Source organism: Pongo pygmaeus, chromosome X (assembly GCF_028885625.2).
Source record: "Pongo pygmaeus isolate AG05252 chromosome X, NHGRI_mPonPyg2-v2.0_pri, whole genome shotgun sequence".
NCBI lineage: Eukaryota > Metazoa > Chordata > Mammalia > Primates > Hominidae > Pongo > Pongo pygmaeus.
In genome coordinates, this window is record NC_072396.2 from 125,645,267 (window position 1) to 125,656,882 (window position 11,616).

The following is an 11,616-nucleotide window of genomic DNA, read 5'->3' on the forward strand; positions in this document are numbered from 1 at the left end:
CTGAAGATAATAAGCATAAATATCAAAATTTTATAGGAACATGAACACTTAGATGAAAATTAAGTGTCTTACTTAATAAGCTTGAATTTGTTTTTGCTAATCCCTGCCAAATTCAGTGCTGGCTTATTTCCCTAGTGTAAGTAGAAAAAGATCAGCTAACAATGTTGGACACTTTGGCAGGGTTAAAAGTATTTGACATATATATATATTTATATATTATTTATATATTTATGTAGGTTTATATAATATATATTTATGTGTTTGTGACATATATAGATATATAAGCATATAAATATTTATATATAAGTATATACATGTTTATTTATTTTTGAGACAGAGTCTTGTTCTGTTGTTCAGGCTGGAGTAAAGTGGCATGATCTCGGCTCACTGCAATGTATGCCTCCTGGGTTCAAGAGATCCTTCTACCTCGGCTTCCCAAGTAGCTGGGACCACAGGCACGCACCACCATGCCCAGCTAATTTTTATAATTATTTATAGAAACAGAGTCTCACTATGTTTTCCAGGCTGATTTCAAACTCCTGGGCTCAAATGAGCTGACCACTTTGGCCTCCCAAAGTACTGGGATTACAGCCATGAGCCCCCATGCCTATCCTATATTTATTTTTTATTCATACATTTTAAAGCTTCTTGCAGGTTGATCAGTGACTTTAGAGAGCCCCTGACTTCCTCATATAGTTTTTCAGAGAAATCATGTATTTAATCACAGTAACTTAACAATAGTGAATTGTAATAGCCAAACCTCAGTTCTTTAACCTGTTAAGAGTTTATTACTCATTGATGAAGCATCCAATTTGGAAATTCAAGCTTGTGTGACTCATTTGCGTGACTCAGGAAGCATGATTCTTTCCTTCTAGTGGCTCCAACATTCCCTAGGGCCTTGAGGTAGTTGCTCTATTCTTTACATCTATCTGTGAGTGAGAATGATGAAAGAACATGGAGGATTACTTAAAACATTTTAACAACCAGGCCTGGACATGTCATATATTATTTTTATATACCTTTTACTGGTCACAACTAATCAGATGGCTTCACCTAGAGGGATTGAGAAGTATAGTTCATATGCCCAGGGTGGGAAAAAATGGGTTTGGTGAACATTGAGCCACTCTCAGTTACAGATAATGTTAATTTGTCTTCTAAACAATCCGAATTTACACTTTAATTTCTGACTCATGTTTCTAGTTGCCTACATTTCATAGGAAGGAAAATATATCTATTAGTTCAACATAAATATCTTGGGCTAGAATAATCAAATTGCCTCCACATGTGTACACTGAATGCTCTGATAGTAATGTTTTTGGTAATGGTAGAGGAGGTTGGGGAGTGAAGATGAGTGTTGAATAAGTTAATCACAAAGTAAATGTGAGCTATTGATAAAATATGGCTGTTGAAAAACAATTTTTGAATTCAGTAAAAGTAGTTTGAACATATATTCGCTATGTCTATATGTCTCAAATATTAGTATTTTTTCTTTTTAAAGATATAATTCACATAGCATAAAATTAACCCTTTTAAAATTTATAATTTAGTGGTTTTAAAAATAACTGCATAGTTTTAATTCTGGAACACTTTTCATTAGCACAAAAATGAACCCTTGTACTTACCAGCACTCTCCCCAGTTATTTTCTCTCCCTCACCCCTCATAGGGATTTAATTTAATCCATAGATCACTTAAGGAGCATTGTCATTTTATCAGTGTTACCAGTCTTCCTATTTATGAACAGTAGATGTCTTTCCATTTGTACAGATGTTCTTTTATTTCTTTTTACTATATTTTGTAATATTCAGTATATGTTTTACAATTCCTTTAACATATTCCTAAGTATTTTGTTCCTTTTGATGCTATTGTAAATGAAATTGTGTTCTTAATTTTCTTTTCAGAATGTTCTTTTCTAGTGTATCAAAATTTACTATTGTATTTTGCTTTTGTATTATGAAATTTTGGTAAACTCGTGTGTGTATGTTCATGTGTGCATTTTCATGAGTTTTCTGGTAAAAACCTGAGAACCAGCTAGACAAATTTTAAAGGAGTTGTAACATGTGAACTTGTATATTATTAATTCTAATAGCTTCTTTGTGAATTCCCTAGGATTTTCCTGATAAAAGTTTACATCATGTACAAATACAGATAATTTTATTTCTTCCTTTCTAATTTCTATACCTATTTTTTATTTTATTTTATTTTTTTGGTTTTCAATACCATTCTTTATTTTCTTTCCAACTCTTTTTTTTTTTTTTTTTTTGAGACAGAGAGTTGCTCTGTCACCAGGCTGGAGTGCAGTGGCACAATCTCAGCTCACTGCAACCTCCGTCTCCTGGGTTTAAGCGATTCTTCTGCCTCAGCCTCCCAAGTAGCTGGGACTACAGGTGTGCGCCACCATGCCCAGCTAATTTTTGTATTTTTAGTAGAAATGGGTTTTTACCCTCATTCCACTATCCACCCATAACTAGGCCCCAGTGTCTGTAGTTCCCTTCTTTGTGTCCATGTGTATAAAAGGTTTGGCTCCCACTTATAAGTGAGAACATGCAGTATTTGGATTTCTGTTTCTGTGTTAATTTGCTTAGTATAAAATGGTCTCCAGCTCCATTCTTGCTGCAAGAGGCATGATTTCACTTTGTTTTATGGCTGCATAGTGTTCCATGGTGTACATATACACTCATTGATGGACATCTAGGTTGATTCCATCTGTTTTCTATTGTGAATAGTACTGTTATTAACATACAAGTGCATGTGTCTTTAAGGTAGAACAATGTATATTCATTTGGATATATACCTAGTAATGGGATTGTTGGGTTGAATTGTAGTTCTGTTTTAAGTTCTTTTAGAAATTTTCAAACTTTTGTACACAATGCTTAAACTAGTTTACATTCCCACCAGCAAAATATAATCATTACCCTTTCTTTGCAACTTCAGGAGCATCTGTAATTTTTTGACATTTTAATAATAGCCATTCTGACTGGTGTGAGATAGTATGTCTTTGTGGTTTTGATTTGCATTTCTCTAATGATTAGTGATATTGAGAATTTCTTCATATGCTTGTTGGCTATGTGTATGTCTTCTTTTGAAAAGTGCCTGTTCATGTCCTATGCCCATTTTTAAATGGGGATGTTTGTATTTTGCTTGTTAATTTGTTTACGTTCCTAATAGATGCTTGATATTAGATCTTTGACAGATGCACAGTTTGCAAATATTTTGTCTCATTCTATAGGTTGTCTTTTTATTCTGTTGATAGTTTCTTTAGCTGTACTGAAGCTCTTTAGTTTAATGAGGTCCCACTTGTCAATTTTTGTTTTTCTTCCAATTGCTTTTGGCGTTTTTTCAATGAAATCATTTCTAGGGCTTATGTACCAAATGATATTTCCTAGGCTTGTTTCCTAGGGTTTTTAGAGTTTTAGTTTTTACATTTAAGTCATTAATCCATCTTGAGTTGATTTTTTTATATGGTGTAATGAAGGAGTCCAGTTTCAGTATTCAACATATGGCTAGTGAGTTATCCCAGCACATTTATTGAACAGGGTACCCTTTCTCCATTTCTTTTTACTGTTGACTTTGTCAAAGATTTGATGTTTACAGGTGTGCAGCTTTATTTATGGGTGCTCTACTCTGTTCCATTGGTCCATGTGTCTTTTATTTGTACCAGTACCATGCTGTTTTGGTTACTGTAGCCTTGTAGTATAGTTTGAAGTCAGATAGTGTGATGCTTCTGACTGTTCTTTTTGCATAGGATTGCCTTGGCTATTCTGGCTCTTTTTTGGTTCCATAGAATTTTAGAGTAGTTTTTTTTTTTTTTTCTAATTCTGTGAAAAATGTCATTAGTAGTTTGATACAGATAGCATTGAATCTGTAAATTACTTTAAGCAGTATGGCCACTTTAACAATATTGATTCTTTCTATCTATTAGCATGGAATGTTTGTCCACTTGTTTCTATTGTTTGTGATTTCTTTCACCAGTAGTTTGTAATTTAGTCCAATATCTTTGAAGTACATTGATGCAAACATCTTAAAAAAAACCACAAAAGCAAATCCAAGAGCACATCAAAAAGCTAATCTACCATGATCATGTAGGCTTTATTCCTGGGATGCAGTATTTGTTCTACATCTGCAAATCGATAAATGTGATTCATCAAATAAACAGAACAAAAAACAGAAACCACATGATCATCTCAATTGACACAGAAAAGGCTTTTGATAAAATTCAATATTCCTTCATGTTAAAAGCCCCCAACAAACTAGTCATCAAAGGAACATACCTCAAAATAATAAAAACAATGCATGACAAATCCATAGCCAATATCATTTTGAGTGGGCAAAAGCTGGAAACTTTTCCATTGAGAACTGGAATAAGACAAGGATGCACATTCTCACCACTCCTATTCAACATAGTACTGGAGGTCCTAGCCAGAGTAATTGGGAAAGAGAAATAAATGAAAGGCATCCAAATAGGAAGAGAGGAAGTCAGGCTCTCTCTCTTTGCAGACAATATGATTATATGCCCAGCAAACCCCATAGTCTCTACACAAAGGCTTCTGGATTTGATAAACATCTTCAGCAAAGATTCAGCATACAAAATCAATGTGCAAAAATTAGTCACATTTCTTTTTTTAGAAAAATTTTATTTTATTTTAATTTCCGGGATACATGTACAAAACGTGCAGGTTTGTTACACAGGTAAATGTGTGCCATGGTGGTTTGCTGCACCTATCAACCCATCGCCTAGGTATTAAGCTCAGCATGCATTAGCTATTTATCCTGATGTTCTCCCTCCCCTTGACCCCCATAGGCCCTGGTGTGTGTTGTTTCCCTCCCTGTGTCCACATGTTCTCATTTTTCAGCCCCCACTTATGTGTGAGAACATGCGGTGTTTGGTTTTGTGTTCCTGTGTTAGTTTGCTAAGGATAATGGCTTCCAGCTTCATCCATGTTCCTGCAAAGGACATGATCTTGTTCCTTTTTATGGCTGCATAGTATTTCCATGGTGCGTATGTACCACATTTTTTTTTATCCAGTCTATCATTGATGAGCATTCGGGTTGATTCCGTGTCCATTCTGACTGGCATGAGATGGTATCTCATTGTGGCTTTGATTTGCATTTCTTTAATGACCAGTGATGTTGGGTTTTTTTTCATATGTTTGTTGGCCACATAAATGTCTTCTTTTGAGAAGTGTCTGTTCATGTCTTTTGCCCACTTTTTGATTGAGTCATTTGATTTTTGTTATAAATTTGTGTGAGTTCCTCGTAGATTCTGGATATTAGACCTTTGTCAGATAGAGATTGCAAAAATTTTCATTCATTATGTAGGTTGTCCATTCACTCTGATGGTAGTTTCTTTTGGTGTGCAGAAGCTCTTCAGTTTAATTAGGTCACATTTGTCCATTTTTGCTTTTGTTTCCTGTGCCTGTGTCTTGAATGGTATTGCCTAGATACCTTCTTCTAGGGTTTTTATCCTTTGGGGTTTTACATTTGTGTCTTTAATCCATCTTGAGTTAATTTTTGTTGAAGGTATAGGGAAATTTTCTGCACATGGCTAGCCAGTTTTCCCAGTACCATTTATTAAATAGGAAATCCTTTCCCCATTGCTTTTGTCAGCTTTGTCAAAGATCAGATGGTTGTAGATATGTGGTCTTGTTTCTGAGGTCTCTATTCTGTTCCATTGTTCTATGTGTTTGTTTTGGTACCATTACCATGCTGTTTTGGTTAAATTAGTCACATTTCTACACATCAATGACATCCAAATTGAAAGCCAAATCAAGAATACAATCCCATTCACAACAGACACACACACACACGTGCACACACACGTGCACACACACACACACATACCCTAGGAATACAGCTAATTGGGGAGGTGAAAGATCCCTATTATTTATTTTTTTACTTTTTCTTGCCTATGTTGCTGTAAATTAGAACTTTTCATACAATGTTGAATAGAAGTAGCAAGAATAGACATGATTGTTTTGTTCTTAATATTGGAGGGAAAGGTTTCAGTCTTGCACTATTAAGTATGATGGTGGCTGCAATTTTTTATGGATGCCATTTAGCAGATTGAGAAAGTTCCTTTCTATACTTAGTTTCTTCAGTATTTTTTTATTATGAAATGGTGTTGTGTTTTGTGCAATGCTGTATCTATATCTATTGATATATCATGTAGATTTTGTCCTTTATTCTATTAATATAATATATTGCATTGATAAACTTTACATTAATAAAACCTGGAACTCCTGGAATAAATCCCACTTCATCATGGAGTACAATTCTTTTACTATGTGGGTTAATTTGATTTGCTAACATTTTGTTTAGGACTTTTGCATCTATGTTAATGGAAATATTGGTCAGTAGAAATTGTTTTTCTTTTTTTTTTTTTCTGGTGTTGGTATTAGGGTAAGTGTAGCCTCATAGATTGAGTTGTAAAATGTTTCCTCCTCTTATATTTTGGAAGAATTTGTAAAGGAATGGTGTGAATTACTTTTTAAACAGTTGTTAGAATTTACCAGGGAAGACATCTGGTTGTAGGTTTTCCTTTGTGGAAAACTTTTTGGTTACTAATTTAATCTCTTTAGTTGTTATTGGTCTACTTAGATTTTCTCTTTCTTTTTGAATCAGTTTCAATACTTTGTGTCTTTCTAGGAATTTTTCCTTTTCATCCAGGTTATCTAATTTGTTTGCATATAATTGCTCATAATACTCCCTTGTGATCTTTTTAACTTCTATACAGTAGATAATAGTGCCTCATTTTTATTGTTGTTCAGTCTAGCCTTTTGTTGTTGAGTCAAGCCAAAGATTTGTCACTATCTGCTAATTTTTTAACCTATTACTTGCTCAATCTAGTTAATGATTTGTCAATATTTATTCTAAGAATTATTTTTTCTAATTTTTATTTCATTTATCTCTGCTCTAATTTTTATTATTTTCCTTATTCTGCAAGCTTTATATTTAGTATGCCCTTCTTTTTCTAGGTTTTAAGGTGGAAAGTTAGGTTATTGATTTGAGGGTTGTTTTTTCTTTTTTAATATAGATAATTACATTCTTCTCAAACATACGTAAAACAATTTTCAAGATAGACCTATAAATAATGTGTACACTTCTGTTGTGAGATAGAGTCCTTCTATAGATGTTTGGTAGGCCTAGTTAGTTTATGTTGTTGTTCAAGTCTTCTATTTCTTTGTTAATCTTCTGCCTGACTGCTCTGTTTACTATTAAAATGTAGTACTGAAGTCTCCAACAATTACTGTTGATTTTTCTCTTTCTCCCTTCAATTATGTTAGTTTTCCGTCATAAATTTTAGGACTCTCTTGTTAAGTGCGTATATGTTTATAATTGTTATATATTCTTCATGTAGTCCTCCTTTTAATATTCCGGTGTTTTTTTGGTTATTGTTTACATGTTATCTTTTCCATGCTTTTACACTTAACTTATTTGTGTCTTTCATCTAGAGTGTGTCTATTCCAGAAAGCATATTGTTATATCATGTTTTTGTTTTTTTAAAAATTTAGTTTCATTCTGCCAATCTGTTCTTTGCTTGGAGTGTTTAATCCATTTACATTGAATGTAATTACTGATAAAGTAGGAATTACATCTTCCATTTATTCTTTGTTTTCTACATGTCTTTATTTTTTGTTCATCTATTTTTCCCTTATTGCCTTCTTTGGGTTAAATAGACATTTTCTGAACTACCACTTTAATTTATATTAGTTAGGGTTATCCAGGGAAACAGATCCAATATGATGTGTTTGTGTATGTGTATATATAAGAAGACATATATTTTTAATGTATTTTTACATATATATAAAGGGATTTATTGTAAAGAATTGTTCATATGATTATGAAGGCTAATCCCAAGATTTTCAGGGTGAGTCAGAAAACTGGAGATCGAGGATTGCTGATAGTGTGGTCCTGGTTTGAAGACTGGAAGATTCGAGACCCAGAAAGAGCTGATGTTTCAGTTCAAGCCCAAAGGCAGGAAAAAGACTGATGTCCCATTCTGAGGGTTGTCAAACAGGGAGAATTATCTCTTACTTGGAAAAGAATCAGCCTTTTTGTCCTGTTTAGGCTTTCAACATGTTGGATGAGGCCCACCCACTTTAGGCAGAGAAATCTGCTTTACATAGCCTACCAAATTGAAAAGTAATGTCATACAAAAATACTCACATGAATAGCCAGAGTAATGTTTGACCAAATATCTGGGTGCACTATGGCCCAGTCAAAGTGACAGATAAAAACAACCATCACATAATTGCTTTGTCATTTATTTTGCTATGATTTTGAGTTATTTTCTTAGCGGCTTCTTTGGGGGGTTAAGTTAACATCTAAATTTATAACAATCTAGCTCAGATTAATAATAATAAAATTTCACTTGTATACAAAGCTTTGCTTCTATATAGCTCCATTTTACTAGAAGATAATAGTTATGAACCAAGGAATATATTTATTCTGTCTTTTATATTTATACATGTAGTGACCATGGAATATTACCTATGTAATTTAACCTATAGGTCGTGTATGTTACCTATGCCATGGAATCTGGTTTTGTTAATTCTTCAATGTGGATTCAAGGTAGTGCCTAGTGTGTTTAAATTTTAGCCTGAAGCTTTCCTGTTTGTATTTCTCATAAGTTAAGTCTGCTAGTGATGAATCATCTTAGCTTTTATTTGAGAATGTCTTAATTTGTCTTTCATTTTTGAAGGATCGTTTTCCTGCACATAGAATTCTTGGTCTTTTTCTTTAAAACAGAGGTCCCCAAGCCCCGGGCCACACACTGGTAGTACGGGTCTGTGGCCTATTAGGGACCAGGCTACTCAGCAGGAGGTGAGTGGCAGGAGAGTGAGCATTACTACCTAAGCTCTGCCTTCAGTCAGATCAGCAGTGGCATTAGATTCTCATAGGAGAATCTAACCCTATTGTGAACTGTGCATGTGAGGGATCTAGGTTGCTTATTCCTTGTGAGAATCTAACTAATGCCTGATGATGTGAGGTGGAACAGTTTCATCCCAAAACCATACCCGCAACCCTGTCTATGGAACAATTATCTTCCACAAAACCAATCCCTGGTGCCAAAAATTTAGGGGGCCGCTGCTTTAATACACTGAAATTGTCATATTCCCACCTTGTGTCCTGCATGGTTTTGAATGATAAATCAGCTGTTAGTATTAGTGAGGATTCCTTGTATACAATGATTCACTCCTCTCTTGCTGCTTTCAAGGTTCTCTCTTTGTCTTTCCAGTTTGATTATAATGTGTGTCTGTGAGTATCTCTTTAGATTCATCTTACTTGGTGTTTATTGAGCTTCTTATGTGAGTAGATTCATATATTTCATCAACTTTAGAAATATTTTAGCCATTATTTATTCAAATATACATTCTGCCCTAATGTATCTTTCCTCTCCTTCTGAGACTCACATTATGCCTATGTTGGTATGCTTGGTGGTATCTCAAGGGACTCTTAGGCTTCGTTCAATTTTCTTCATTTTGAAATCTTTCTATTTCTCAGATTCAATAATCTTAATTGACCTATCTTAAGGTTTACTGATGTATTCCTTTCCTGGCTCAATTCTGCTGTCAAGACTCACTAGTAATTTATTTATTTAGTACAATTTAAACTTCAGAATGTCTATTTGAGTCTTTAAAATAATTTCTATATCTTTACTGATATTGTCTGTTTGGTGTTACAACATTTTTATACCTTCTTTGCTTCTTTAGGCATGGTTATCCATAATTCTTTGAGCAATTTTTAAGCAGCTGATTTAAATTCATTGTCTATTAAGTTCAATGTTATGTCTTCCTCGGGAACAGTTTATGTTAACCATTTTTTTATCCATGTATGGACCATACCTTTTTTTTTCCACACACCTCATAAGCTTTTACTGAAAACTGGCCATTGGGTATAGTATAGCTTGGAAACTACGGAAACCAATTTTTTCCCCTCTTCAGGATTGTTGTTATTTGTTGTTGCTAGTTTGCTGACTTTTCTAAAATAATTCTATGATGTTTGTATTCTTTGTCTTGCATGGCCACTGAAGTCTCTGCTCTATTAGCTTTGTCATCACCTATGTTGGCCAGAAATTTCCTTGCCTGTAGCCATTAAGTGTCACTTTCTTTTCTTAGGGGTTCTGCGTTGTTATGGCATATCTTAAAGACAGGCAGTTTACTTCTTTGCCTTAGTATTTTATTTTCTGTTTCTACAGAGCCTCAGGATTAGCCAGTGGTGTGTGTTTAGGGCCTTCTCATTCTTTTTTTGAGCTTGAGAACAATTCCACACAGGTGTATGGCTTTCTGGATTCCCAAGAATAAGCTGCCTATGGAAATCTTCTTCCCGAGCTTTTCCTTTTAAGCTCTGTTGTTCACATCAGTTCTTGTCCTCTTCCCCATGCAGCTGTGATATTAAACCATTACTACTATTATTTTTTTACCAATGCTTCCAGGGAAAAGTTGTTCCTATTGGGTAATCTGTGAGTAATGTCCAAGAAAGATAGGTTCTCAGAATGAGGTCTTCCAAGAAACCCCCAGAATCATAAATAATGATAAATTCTGAGGAAATGGAGCTTTGAAATAGCTCCAACACTATTCTTACTCCATTAGATACCAATCTGCTGCTTTTCACAATGACTACAGGATGTTGATTTTCAGGGGTGCTACAGAGCTGAGAAAGGGGAGGTGGGAATAGAACAAGTTAAATGCCAAAAATTTTGTTCTTGCTTAAATTCTTTTTTTCTGGAATAAATTATCTCTGATCAGTGCAAACCTTTGTTTCATTTCCATAATCCTGAACAAATGTATTTTGCCAAATTTTACCAGGTGTAAAGATACTATGTACAGGAAAAGAAAACTACAGACCAATATACCTGATTTTTATATATATATATTTATATATATATATATATTTTATATATATATATATATTTTTTTTTTTGAGACAGTGTCTCACTCTGTCATCTAGACTGGAGTGTAGAGGCGTGATCTCAAGTCATTGCAACCTCTGTGTCCCAGGCTCAAGCGATCCTCCCACCTCAGCCTCTAGAGTACCTGAGACTACAGGCATCCCTGATGAATGTTGACATAAAAATCCTTAACAAAATATTAGCAAACTCTCAGGTCTGGGCTATCGGACAGCATTTGTGGACCCCTCCCTTGGCCAGAGGGGAGCCTACTGCCCTGAAGGGTGAGTCCCAGTCCTGGCAGCATTCATCATAAGTTGTCGGAAGAGCCCTTGGGTTTTAAGGTGAACATCATCAGTGGCCTGGCAGAACCCCATGTGGTCGGTGGTAGTGGTGGCCACAGGGAGAGGCTTCTCTGCCTGTAGAAGGGAAAGAATGGGAAGAACTTTTGTATTGTGGTTTGAGTGCTAGCTTAGTAACAGTAGAACAGAACAGCAGGTAAATTTCTAGGGGACAATATCTCTGGACCCACCCAGGGTCTTGGTAAATTCACCACCCTGAAGGGAAGGACACAAACCTGGCTGGCTTCACTGCCTGCTAATCATAGAGCTCCAGGGCCTTGAGTGAAAATAAGTGGTAGCCAGGTAGTGGTTACAGTGGGCCTTGAGTGAGATCCAGTGCTATTCTGACTTAAGTTCTAGCCCACTGGAGTCCCAGTGGTGGGGCCAAA

At 35.0% G+C, this 11,616-nt stretch overlaps 1 non-coding gene across 1 annotated transcript; it reads right to left on the minus strand.

Annotated features, from left to right (window-relative positions):
* Nucleotides 1–1,998: 1,998 nt before the first annotated feature.
* On the minus strand, nt 1,999–2,060 carry LOC129025534 (U7 small nuclear RNA). Its single transcript, XR_008497284.1, has one exon. It is a non-coding gene; the product is annotated as a U7 small nuclear RNA (small nuclear RNA).
* Nucleotides 2,061–11,616: the final 9,556 nt, after the last annotated feature.